At 43.0% G+C, this 11380-nt stretch overlaps 1 pseudogene; it reads left to right on the top strand.

The window, feature by feature from the left end:
• The first annotated feature begins 1116 nt into the window (after nt 1–1116).
• On the top strand, nt 1117–1931 carry LOC111520338 (annotated as a pseudogene).
• Nucleotides 1932–11380: the final 9449 nt, after the last annotated feature.

The following is an 11380-nucleotide window of genomic DNA, read 5'->3' on the forward strand; positions in this document are numbered from 1 at the left end:
TTGAGTAACTCTTTTTTTTTTTTTAGAAGGAGTTTCACTCTTGTTGCCCAGGCTGGAGTACAATGGTGTAATCTCAGCTCACCGCAACCTCTGCTGCATGGTTTTACCTCATGGTTTCAAGCGATTCTTCTGCCTCAGCCTCCCAAGTAGCTGGGATTACAGGCATGTGCCACCACACTGGACTAATTTTGTATTTTTAGCAGAGATGGGTTTTCTCCATATTGGTCAGGCTGGTCTTAAACTCCCGACCTCAGGTGATCTGCCCACCTCGGCCTCCCAAAATGCTGGGATAACAGGTGTAAGCCACCGCTCCTGGCCATAACTCTACTTTTTCTCAGAAATTTTTGAATCTTCTATAGCTCAGTAAGACATGTATTTACAAAAAGTGACAAGTATATTTTAATTTAAATGTTTGAATTCATAAGTTAATGCTTTCTGTATTGAGTAGGATTACTGTCTTCTGGTGTCTATCTGTTCCTAAAATGGAAGACAGAGATGATGAAATTAGAACTTAATGGGTTATTTTTTCCAAGATGTTTTTGGTTATTCTTCCTCTATTAGCATAAAATGTACTTCAGTTCACTTGTAGAAACACACGTGATTTATTTTTACATGCACTCACTATTTGTCGTTAACATTGAATAAAAGAAAGTAAAAACTTAAAGTTTTCTAAACTAATGATTCTTAGGCAGTACAGGACAATGTGACTATTTATACCTCTAATTGTTCACATGTGGGTCCTTGATGCATTGTATTAACAATTGGGTATATAAAATCATTTCCAGACCATATTTTTAAGAAATATGAGCTACTCAAGATTAATCAAGATAAATGATTGGAATTAAAATCATGCTGGTGATAATTTTTACTATGGAATAAACATTGATGCAGGAGTTTTATTTCTTTTTGTTTCAGATACATAAAATGTTTCCTATTTTCGATGAAGATGAACACACTTGCTACCTATATTATCATTAAAAATGTCTTCTTTTCCCAAGCTGGTATTGGAGTCTCAGCCAATGCCTTCCTCCTTTTCTTCCATGTGTTCACAGTTCTTGTGGATCACAGGCTTAAGCCTACTGACCTACCAGTCACTTGGCCTTTGTCCATATCGTGATGCTGCTCACCATTGTGTTCTTGTGTCTGAAGACATTTTTGAGTCACTGAATTTTCAAACTGACTTCAAGTGTAAGATGCTTTTCCACATGAACAGGGTGATGAGGGACCTCTCCATCGGCACCACCTGCCTCCTGAGCATGCTGCATGCCGTCGCCATCAGCCCTGGCACCTCCTGGTCTGCAAAGATTAAACAGGAGTTCACAGGTTACATCTTTCACTCTTTTTCTTCCTATGGGTTCTCAGTTTGTCTCTCAGTAGTAACCTGCTCTCCTCCACTGTGGCTTCTAATGGGATAAAGACCGATGTGTATCAGTAAATACTGCTCACTTTCTTCCATAAGCTACATCATCTGGAGCCTGTCTTTCACGCTGCCACTGCTTACGAATGTCTTCTTTGTCGCAATCATGTTGCTCTCAAGTGCATACATGGTGATTCTCTTGTCCAAGCATCAGAGATGATCCCAATACCTTCATAGCACCAGCCTGTCTCCAGGAGCCTCCCCAGAGAAAAGGGCCACCCAGACCATCCTGCTGCTGGTGAGTTGCTTTGTGGTCATGCACTGGATCGACCACATCATCTCATCCTCCTCAACCCTGTTATGGGCTTGTGACTCAGTCATCATGGGCATCCAGAGGCCTATGGGTAATTTCTATTCCACTGTTAGCCCTTTCATACTAATTAGTTCTGATAAAAGAATAATCAACATTTTGCATAATGTGCAAAATACATATCACAGATTTTAATTAAATTATGAAAATAATTATCTGAAAATAGATTTTGACATCAAATTATTCAAGAAACAGATGATTTGATACATAATTTGATGAAGAGGGTCAGCCCCTCCACACCTGTGGGTATTTCTCATCAGGTGGGATGAGAGACTGATAAAGAAATAAGATACAAAGTATAGAGAAAGAACAGTGGGCCCACGGGACTGGCGCTCAGCATACGGGGGACCCACACCGGTGCCGGCCTCTGAGTTCCCTCAGTATGTATTGATGATTCTTTTTGCTATCTTAGGGGAGTGTAGCAGGGCAACAGGTGGGCAGACGGTCAGCAGAGAAACATGTGAGCAAAGGAGTCTGTATCATGAATAAGTTCAAGGAAAGGTACTGTGCCTGGATGTGCACGTAGGCTAGATTTATGTTTCTCTTTACCCAAACATCTCAGTGTAGCAAAGGGAAACAGAGCAGTATTGCTGCCAGCATATCTCGCCTCCAGCCACAGGGCGGTTTTCTCCTATCTCAGAATAGAACCAATGGGAATGGTCAGTTTTACACCAAGACATTCCATTCCCAGGGACAAGCAGGAGACAGTAGCCTTCCTCTTATGTCAACTGCAAAGAGGCCTCCTTCTTTCACTGCTCCTCAGCACAGACCCTTTGCGGGTGTTGGGATGGGGGATGGTAAGATCTTTCCTTTCCCATGGGGCCATATCTCAGGCCATCTCAGTGGGGGGAAACCTTGGACAATACCCAGGCTTTCTTGGGCAGAGGTCTCTGTGGCTTTCCGCAGTGCATTGTGTCCCTGGTTAACTTAGAATGGAGAATGGCAATGATTTTAACAAGCATACTGCCTGCAAACATATTGTTAACAAGGCACATCCTACACAGCCCTAAATCCATTCAACTTTGATTCATTACCGCACATGTTTCTGTGAGCACAGGGTTGGGACTAAAGTTACAAGTTAACAGCATCTCAAAACAAACAATTTTTCTTACTACAGATAAAATGAAGTTTCTTATGTTCTCCTTTTCTACATAGACACAGTAACAATCTGATCTCTTTCTTTTCCCCACAATTTGATTACACTTTTATTTCATCTAAATACTTTTGAAATCTATGCTTGTCCACCATCATAGTCCCCTGTGTCCACAAGTTCCTTATCTTGAATTTTGATTCCCTAAACTTTATATAAGACAACTTTTCTGTCTTTTTGAAGTGTACACTTAAGATGCTCCCATTGGCAAATAAAATTTGTCTTTCAGGCTGGAGTGCAGTGGTGCCATCTTGGCTCACTGCAATCTCTGCCTCCCGGGTTCAAGCAATTCTCCTGCCTTAGCCTCCCGAGTAGCTGGGATTACAGGCATGCACCACAATGCCCAGCTAATTTTTGTATTTTTAGTAGAGATGGGGTTTCACCATGTTGACCAGGCTGGTATTGAACTCCTGAACTCAGGTGATCCACATGCCTTGGCCTCCCAAAGTGCTGGGATCACAGGCACGAGCCACTGCCACAGACAGTTCTGCAGGTAATTTAGTTTATCCTTATTTATTAAAAATATGCTAGCTATGTATCCATGTTCATGCCTGGCTTTTAATTTTTGAAGTTGGTAAATATTTTATTAGTGTGATTTATTATTTGTATGAATTCAAGTGAAATAACTGTGCTTTATTTTTTGTCATTCCATTATATATATGTATAATTACATTCATTTTGCTATTATTTTGTTTCTCTTTTATTTGTTATATTCATTCGGCTCAAAATTCCAGTTCACTAATCCAGTTCACTAGTTCTCTCAACTCAGCCTAATTTTATATTTAATTCACATATTGTATACGAAATTTATCTTTATTTATTTGTATTTGACGCTTTTGAAAATTTGCTTTCTCAGTTTAGTTTCCTGCTCTTTCAAGATTATTGGATTTTTGAGACAGAGTCTCACTCTCTTGCTCAGGCTGGAGTGCAGTGGTGCAATCTTGACTCACTGCAACCTCTGCCTCCCAGGTTCAAGTGATTCTTGTGCCTCAGCTTCCCAAGTAGCTGGGATTACAGGTGCCCACTACTGCATCCAGCTAATTTTTATATTTTTAATAGAGATGGGGTTTCACAATATTGGCCAGGCTGGTCTCGAACTCCTGACCTCAAGTGATCCACCTGCCTCGGCCTCCCAAAGTGCTGGGATTACAGGCATGAGCCACCACGGCTGGTCTCAAAATTATTTTGATATTCTCTTTTCTCCATTTGTTTTTACTGAAACATTTAACATATATTTCCAATATTCAAAGTTTATGTGATGTCTAATTTCTTCTGACCCCTTTTCCTTGTACCTTATTTTCTTCCATGCTTCATCTTTTCCAGTTTTTTTTTCAACAGGATTCAGTTGATTCTGCCTTTTCAGGGTGGTCCTGAGAGTCCTGGGTGCCACCCTATCCTGGGCCAAGGGAGGCCCAGGGGGCCAGTTAAGGCCAACGGTGGGCAAAGGTGGGGTTGCAGTCCCTTGAATGAAAACAGGCTGAGGCCTGGAAGCAGCTGTGGTAGGCCAGGGCAGGGTGGAAGACACCAGACTGGGGCCCAGTCAGACCTACAGAGCCAAGGACCCAGGCAACACAAGTACCCCAGGGCAGGCAGGGCACAGTGTCACATGACACAGAACATGAAACACAGGCCCAGGCTCACAGGAAGCACATGGGCAAGTGGTCACAGATTCACAGGCCAGATGGACAGCCAGCCATGGCTGGGCCAGACATGTGGACACAGTGGTAGTTTCACACACAGACACAAGTAAGACATGGCACTGTGGGACACAGGGACTTGATGCCACAATGCACAGAGCAGGCTGCAGAGCACAAGGGACGTGGGACGGGGCCTTATGGCACTTCTGCCCTGGAATCCTGTGAGACAAGGGTGGGGGCCCCTCTGGAGGTGCCTGGAGTGTCCCCTCGCAGCCCCTCTGGGCTTAGTCCCTCTTCCACACTTTGTTGAGCAGCTTCACCACCTCATCCTAGATGATAAACGCTGTGGCCACATCCAGGCAGACCTGGTCAGTGACTGGCAGGGGACAGTGCCCTTGTGACGGCCTTGAGCCCCTCTTTCCTCAAGATCTGCAGCCGGAGTCCCCTGTTCCCGTGTTTGTGCACTTCCAGGCCCCGCATATGGGTCTGGATCCCGTCCAGAGGGGCGTTTCCGAAGACGTGGGCTGTGCCCCACAATGGCTCAGAAGACCCCAGTGATCAGCGGGTTCGTGGGCTTATCCCTTTGGCACCAGTTGCTGCAGGGAGGTCAGGACGAAGAAGCAATGGCCTGGTTCCAGCCCTGCTTCAGCACAGCGGCCGTGAGGCCCTGGTATGTCCCCTCAGCCCTTGTTCCCGCACAATCTCCCTAACCCCGAAGAATTACCTGTTCTTGGGGTTTGGGGAGGTCTGGCGGTGGATGAACTTCACTTTGATGGTCTCCATGGGACGGACGACCACCACGGCCTCAACCACGTTGGAGCCCAGGCCAGGCAGCAGCCCGAACCTGCTGTTCAGCAGTCCCTGGACATCCCGCGTCTGGGTGCGGAGGAATTGGAATTTCCCGAACCTGACGCTGCCTCGGAAATGGAGCCGCAGAGCAGAGAGCTGAGGCTGCTGTCCAGGCCCAGGACGCCGTGGCTGTCACTGTGCCCCACAGGCCCCCATGCCCAGTGTCCGTCCGGCAGGGACGAGCGCTCCTAGGTCCTCGCGTGCTCGGTAGGAAAAGGAATATAGGTGTAGATGCCGCCCGCCAGGCCGCCTGCCATGGTGATCGCCTAACCCGGGGGAGGCGGTCTCCTGCCATGGCGGGCAGGAGAGGTGATGCCCGGCGTCACCTCGGTCCGAGTGTCCTGAACTCCGCAGTCCGACCTTAATTTGTTTTGACACAAATAAAGATCTCACATAAACATAAAATGGGATGTCTTGGCTTATAATTTTTGTTGACAGCAATAGTATTGTTTTATAGGATGGTGTATTGGAGTAAATAGGTTTTTAATTTGTATTGTTTTCATTAGCTCACTGACATTGATATAGTTTTTAGGTTATTGATGAGCAGTTCTCCCTCAGGTACGCCTTAGCGTAGGGGTTTGTGGTCACATAGTTGAGAGGTAGGCTGGGATTAGAGTTTGTTATGGCAGCAATGTTCTGGGAACCAGGGAATTCAAATCCTTCTCGTGACACTTTGGTAATATCGCCCAGGCTTGCTGTGCCTTCCCTTTGTGCTGCTTACCGGAAATGTTCTCTTGCACTCGGCCCAGCTATAATATGTTCCATTGTTCTTTTTATTCCGTGCTGCTTAGCCTGGTGGCAGGGGTGAGGGAACGAGGAGATCTCTGATGTTCTGAGGAAGCCTCACACTCAGCACTGTGAACTGGGGTGTGGGGTGACTGACCTTCAGAGTTTCCTGCCTCTCCTGTAGAGGCAATGCCAGGACAAGAGCACATTCCCGTCCCTCCCCCAGTGGTAGAGAGGCTCCTTGTCCATGTTCCTAGCTTCCAGTTGAAGTGGGTCTGCAACAGTGCCCTGTAAATTAACGCTTTCGTTTCTTTATGGGAGATGTATCTGGGCAGAGATGTGGGTGTTGACCTTGTTTCTCCGCCATCAGTTGCAGTGAGTTTTTTCACAGTTCCCTCTGGCTCAGGATTGGATGCTCTTTCCCTGCAGATCGGGCCTTGTGTTCTATATGAGAGATGGGAAAGCTGTGTCTCCAGAGTTGTAGCAGTGGGTGGGATGGTGGTCCCTCCCCATCAGCATCATGGGGGAAGCATTCTCAGGATTCTACCCCATTCTTCCTGCCAGGCCTTGTACAGTTCCTAGAAAAATTATACACAAAAGTATAAACCCTATGTCTATAGACTCCAGGGTTTCTCATTCTCCTTCACCCACCCAAACACAGCCACCAGGACTAGTTCAAAAGTCCTGCTTTAATTTTACTAGTTTCCATGGTCTTCCAGGTACACATTAAAAGGCTGGTGCCTGTGTGACCTGCAGGCTCCTGCATGCCTGTTGTTGGACCTCAGTTCTCCAAAGGGCTCAGAACAAGCCATTCATTTATTTGCAGTTTCTCCAGCTTTTTTGTTTGTTTAATGTAGGAGCAACTCCTTGTCAGATCTCTATATCTACAAACTTAACTCATACACTAATATTTTTAAATACATTTCTTTCCTATCATACTTTTAGTGCTGCTCTACCTATGCTAATTGTTATTCAGTATTTTTTATTTGTCTTTAACACCAGGTTTAATTCCTTCTTAAACTAATTTGTATATTTTCTATTTTCTTCCATTTCATTTATTTCCCTATGTGACTTTAATTCTTTTCAGACATTTAAATCATTGATGTGTAATTCCAGTGTAGGAGGTCAGATTATACAATGACATTTCTCCTTGACCACTGGTTATGACACTTCAGCCCTGATGACAGTTACACTTGAAGCCAGATCCACTCTTGACATGTATTTATTTTACTATTCAATAAAAATTAACTCATCATGAACTGTATTTTATTAATAGTTGTAGGCTTTATGGACCTGAAAATACAAAAAATAAAAACAAAATTACATGACCTCAGGGGGTAAAATTTGTTTGGTTAATTAAAGCATTTTTGTCTTTCTGTGATTTGCAACCTTGAGTTATCACCTTGAAATATGAAGCAGAGTTGAAACTAAAGTAGTAGGTGTTGGTGAGATTTTGATGGCGAAGAACTTGGAGCTCATTTTGTAACTGAAAGGGAAATAAGAACACGTTTCACCAGTTCCACATGATCACAATGCCTTTGGAATAATCACCAAGGCAACAAGTGACTTATATTTCAAGAGAGAATTGGAATTAAAATGACCAAGTATAAAGCTGAACCAAGGGCTGGGCGTGGTGGCTCATGCCTGTAATACCAGCACTTTGGGAGGCCAAGGCAGGCAGATCACCTAAGGTCAGGAGTTTGAGACCAGCCTGGGCAATATGATGAAACTCCGTCTCTAATAAAAATACAAAAAATTAGCAGGGCGTGGTTGCGGGTGCCTTAATCCCAGCTACTTGGGTGGATAAGGCAGGAGAATCTCTTGAACCCAGGAGGTGGAGGCTGCAATGAGCCAAGATTGTGCCACTGCACTCCAGCCTGGAAGACAGAGTGAGACTCAGTCTCAAAAGATGGATGGATGGATGGATGGATGGATGGATGGATAGATAGATAGATAGATAGATAGATAGATAGATAGATAGATAGATAGATAGATAGAGCTGACCCAGTCTGACTTGGATCTTTGTCTTTAACCCTTATCTGCAATACTCATGTAGGCAGTGTGTAAATAACTTGTCAGCAATATTGATGCCCAGGTTCTTCTTGAATTTTCAGGGTTTGGTTTCTCCAGTAGTGACATGTGTTACTGGGCAAAAGGGGCTTGCTATCCTATGCACTGAAGTCAATACTATGACAATGAATTTTTCTTTTTAGAAAAGAAACCCTTTTTGTTGTAATTTTTGTTTTGTTTTAAAATGTTTTTATTTCAATATCATTTAGGGTACAAGTGATTTTTGGTTAAATGGATGAATTATAGAGTATTGAATTCTGAGATTTTAGTGCACCCATCACCTGAGTTGTACACATTGTACCCAATAGGTAGTTTTTTTTTTTCTCTCATCCACCTCCCACCCTCCCCTTCTGAGTCTCCAAAGCCCATTATATCACACCATATGCCTTTGTATACTCATAGCTTAGCTCCCACTTATAAGTGAGAACATATGATATTTGATTTTCCATCCCTGAGTTATTTTACTTAGAATAATGGCCTTCAGCTTCATTCAAGTTGCTGCAAAGGACATTTTATTTCTTTTTATGGCTGAATAGTATTCCATGTGTATGTATATCAAATGTTCTTTATCTACTCATTGGTTGATGGGCATTTAGGTTGGTTCTGTATCTTTGCAACTATAAATTGTGCTGCAATAATCATACATGTGCATGTGTCTTTTTCATATGACTTGTTTTCCTTTGGGTAGATACCCAGTACAAGGATTGTTGGTAAATCTACTTTTAGTTGTTCATACTGTTTTTCATAAAGGTTACACTAATTTACACTCCTACCAGCAGTGTATAAGTGTTCCCTTTTCACCACATCCACATCATGTGTTGTTTTTTGACTTCTGATAATGGCCATTCTTAAAGAAGGTGCAAGGTGGTAGTATCTCCTTGTGATTTTAATTTGCATTTCCCTGGTGATTAGTGGTGTTGAGCATTTTTTCATATGTATATTGGTCATTTGTATATCTTCAGGAAACTCCCGGGTTACAAAATCAATGTACCATATTCGTACATTGTACCAACACCAAGCTCGGAATCAAGAACTTAATCCCTTTTACAATAGCTGCAATAAAATAAAATAACTAGGCTTTTACTTAACCAAGGAGGTAAAATATCTCTACAAGGAGAACTACAAAACACTGCTGAAATAAACCATATGGGCACAAATAGAAATACATCTCATGCTCATGGACTGGAAGAATCAATACTGTGAAAGTGACTATACTGCCTAAAGCAATCTGTGGATTCAGTGCAATTCCCATCAAAATACCAATATTTTTCACAGAATTGGAAAAATTTTAAAATTCATATGGAACCAAAAGAGAGCCTGAACAGCCAAAGCAATTCTAGGCAAAAAGAACAAATATAGAGGCATCACATTACTGCACTTCAAATTATACTACAAGACTGTAGTTACCAAAACAGCATGGCACTGGTATAAAACTAGGCACATGGGCCAATGAAACAGAATTGAGAAACCAGAAATAAGCCAAATACTTACAATTAACTAATCTTTGATAAAGCATACATGAATATGCATTGAAGAAACAAGACTCTCTTTAATAAATGGTACCAGGAAAACTAGCTAGCCACATGTAGAAGAATGAAACTGGATTATTATCTCTCACCTCATACTCAAATCAACCCAACACAGATCAGTGACTTAAATCTAAGACCTGAAATCACGAACATTCTAGAAGATGACCTGGGGAATGGGGGGAACTCTTCGGAACATTAGCCTAGACAAAGAATTCTTGATTAAGAGCTCAAAAACAAATGCAAATAAATAAACCTAATTAAAAAGCTTCTGCATAGCAAAAAAAAAAAAAAATTAGAGTAAACAGAAAACCCATAGAATGGAAGAAAATATTTGCAAACTATGAATCTCACAAAGAACTAGTATCCAGAATCTATGGGGAACTAACGCAAATCAGCAGAAAAAATAGTTCCATCAAAAAGTGGGCAGATGACAGAAACAGATATTGTTATTTGACTCAAAAGAAGACAGGAGTCCATATCTGTCTCTCTGTGTAGGCCTCAAGCCAGTATTTTTACTAGAAAAGGTTCAGGAAGTGGGTTTGGAGATTAATTGGTGATTGGTGGAAGGAAAGGGAAGGTCTGGAAAGTCCTTGAGCATGCACAGTCATCTCCTCATGCTACATCATGGGTTGTATGTCAAATTCATGGGAAGTTAGTATAAAACATTTGATTGAAATTTGGGCTGTGATGTTTGCAAGCTTGTTCTGTGCAGTCTCCAGCCACCTTGGCTCCAACAATTTTCAGTTAGTTTTTTCTTGATATCACAAATGGAGGGAGTTCAGCATTTCAGAAAGTTGTTCCCTTTAGTATCTGCTATCTTGCAAACTCAAGAATACCTGTTAGTCATTGGTTTCTCACTCTTTGGGTCACAATTTTAGTTTCAGCTTTTCAGCACATTTTTTTTCTGTTCTCATATGCTATCCTGTAAGCCCAATAATTCAGTCATATATGTAACTATTTGGGGGTATGGTTTTATCTGCACCCTTCCTGCCCCAGATACAAAGTCTGCCCAGGATTTTGGACCCCAATGGGGCAGAGCCTGTCGCTGGAAGATCCATGGGATGGGGCCTTTATGGGTGGTGGTGGAGCACTGGCCTCAGTAAAAATCTGTCCCCTAACATGGGTCCAGGCAAGAGGAGGTCTCATCAATTCAGACTTCAGCTGGGGTCACTGTGGGACCCACCAGACATGTGGGGTCCCCAGTCGGAGTGGGGAGCCCTCTGCCCTCAGACATTCATGGACAATAAAATAGCCCTAGAGGAATGGCTGGGAGGTGAAGCGTGCCCTTCCCATTGGTCAGGAACAGGGGCTTTCTGCATGGCCCTCTCTGTCCCAACCTCTGGAGGCATCATGCTTCCTCTGCCCTGAGTAGTCCCTGAAGAAACAGTTTCTCTGGGTGTTCTCAAGGACCACACCACTAGAGCTCATTTGTTCCTTTCTGGTAACCTGGGCAAATGAAGCCCAGGTTATTTTCTAGATTAAAAATAGTACTGTACTGACAGCCCAGAATTGGGGAATCTGCTGTCCCTTTACCTAAGACATAATCTCCACGAGCACAGAGACTACTCTGGAATCAATAGATCATTTCCCCTCAACCAAACATTTTCTCACCCAACTGGTTTTCTTAAGCTGACTCACCAGCTGCAGTGAGTTTTGAGTAGACCAACGCTGTTATGAGATTTCTTGTTTTCT

The sequence above is a fragment of the Piliocolobus tephrosceles genome, chromosome 17 (assembly GCF_002776525.5).
Source record: "Piliocolobus tephrosceles isolate RC106 chromosome 17, ASM277652v3, whole genome shotgun sequence".
NCBI classification, from domain to species: Eukaryota; Metazoa; Chordata; class Mammalia; order Primates; family Cercopithecidae; genus Piliocolobus; species Piliocolobus tephrosceles.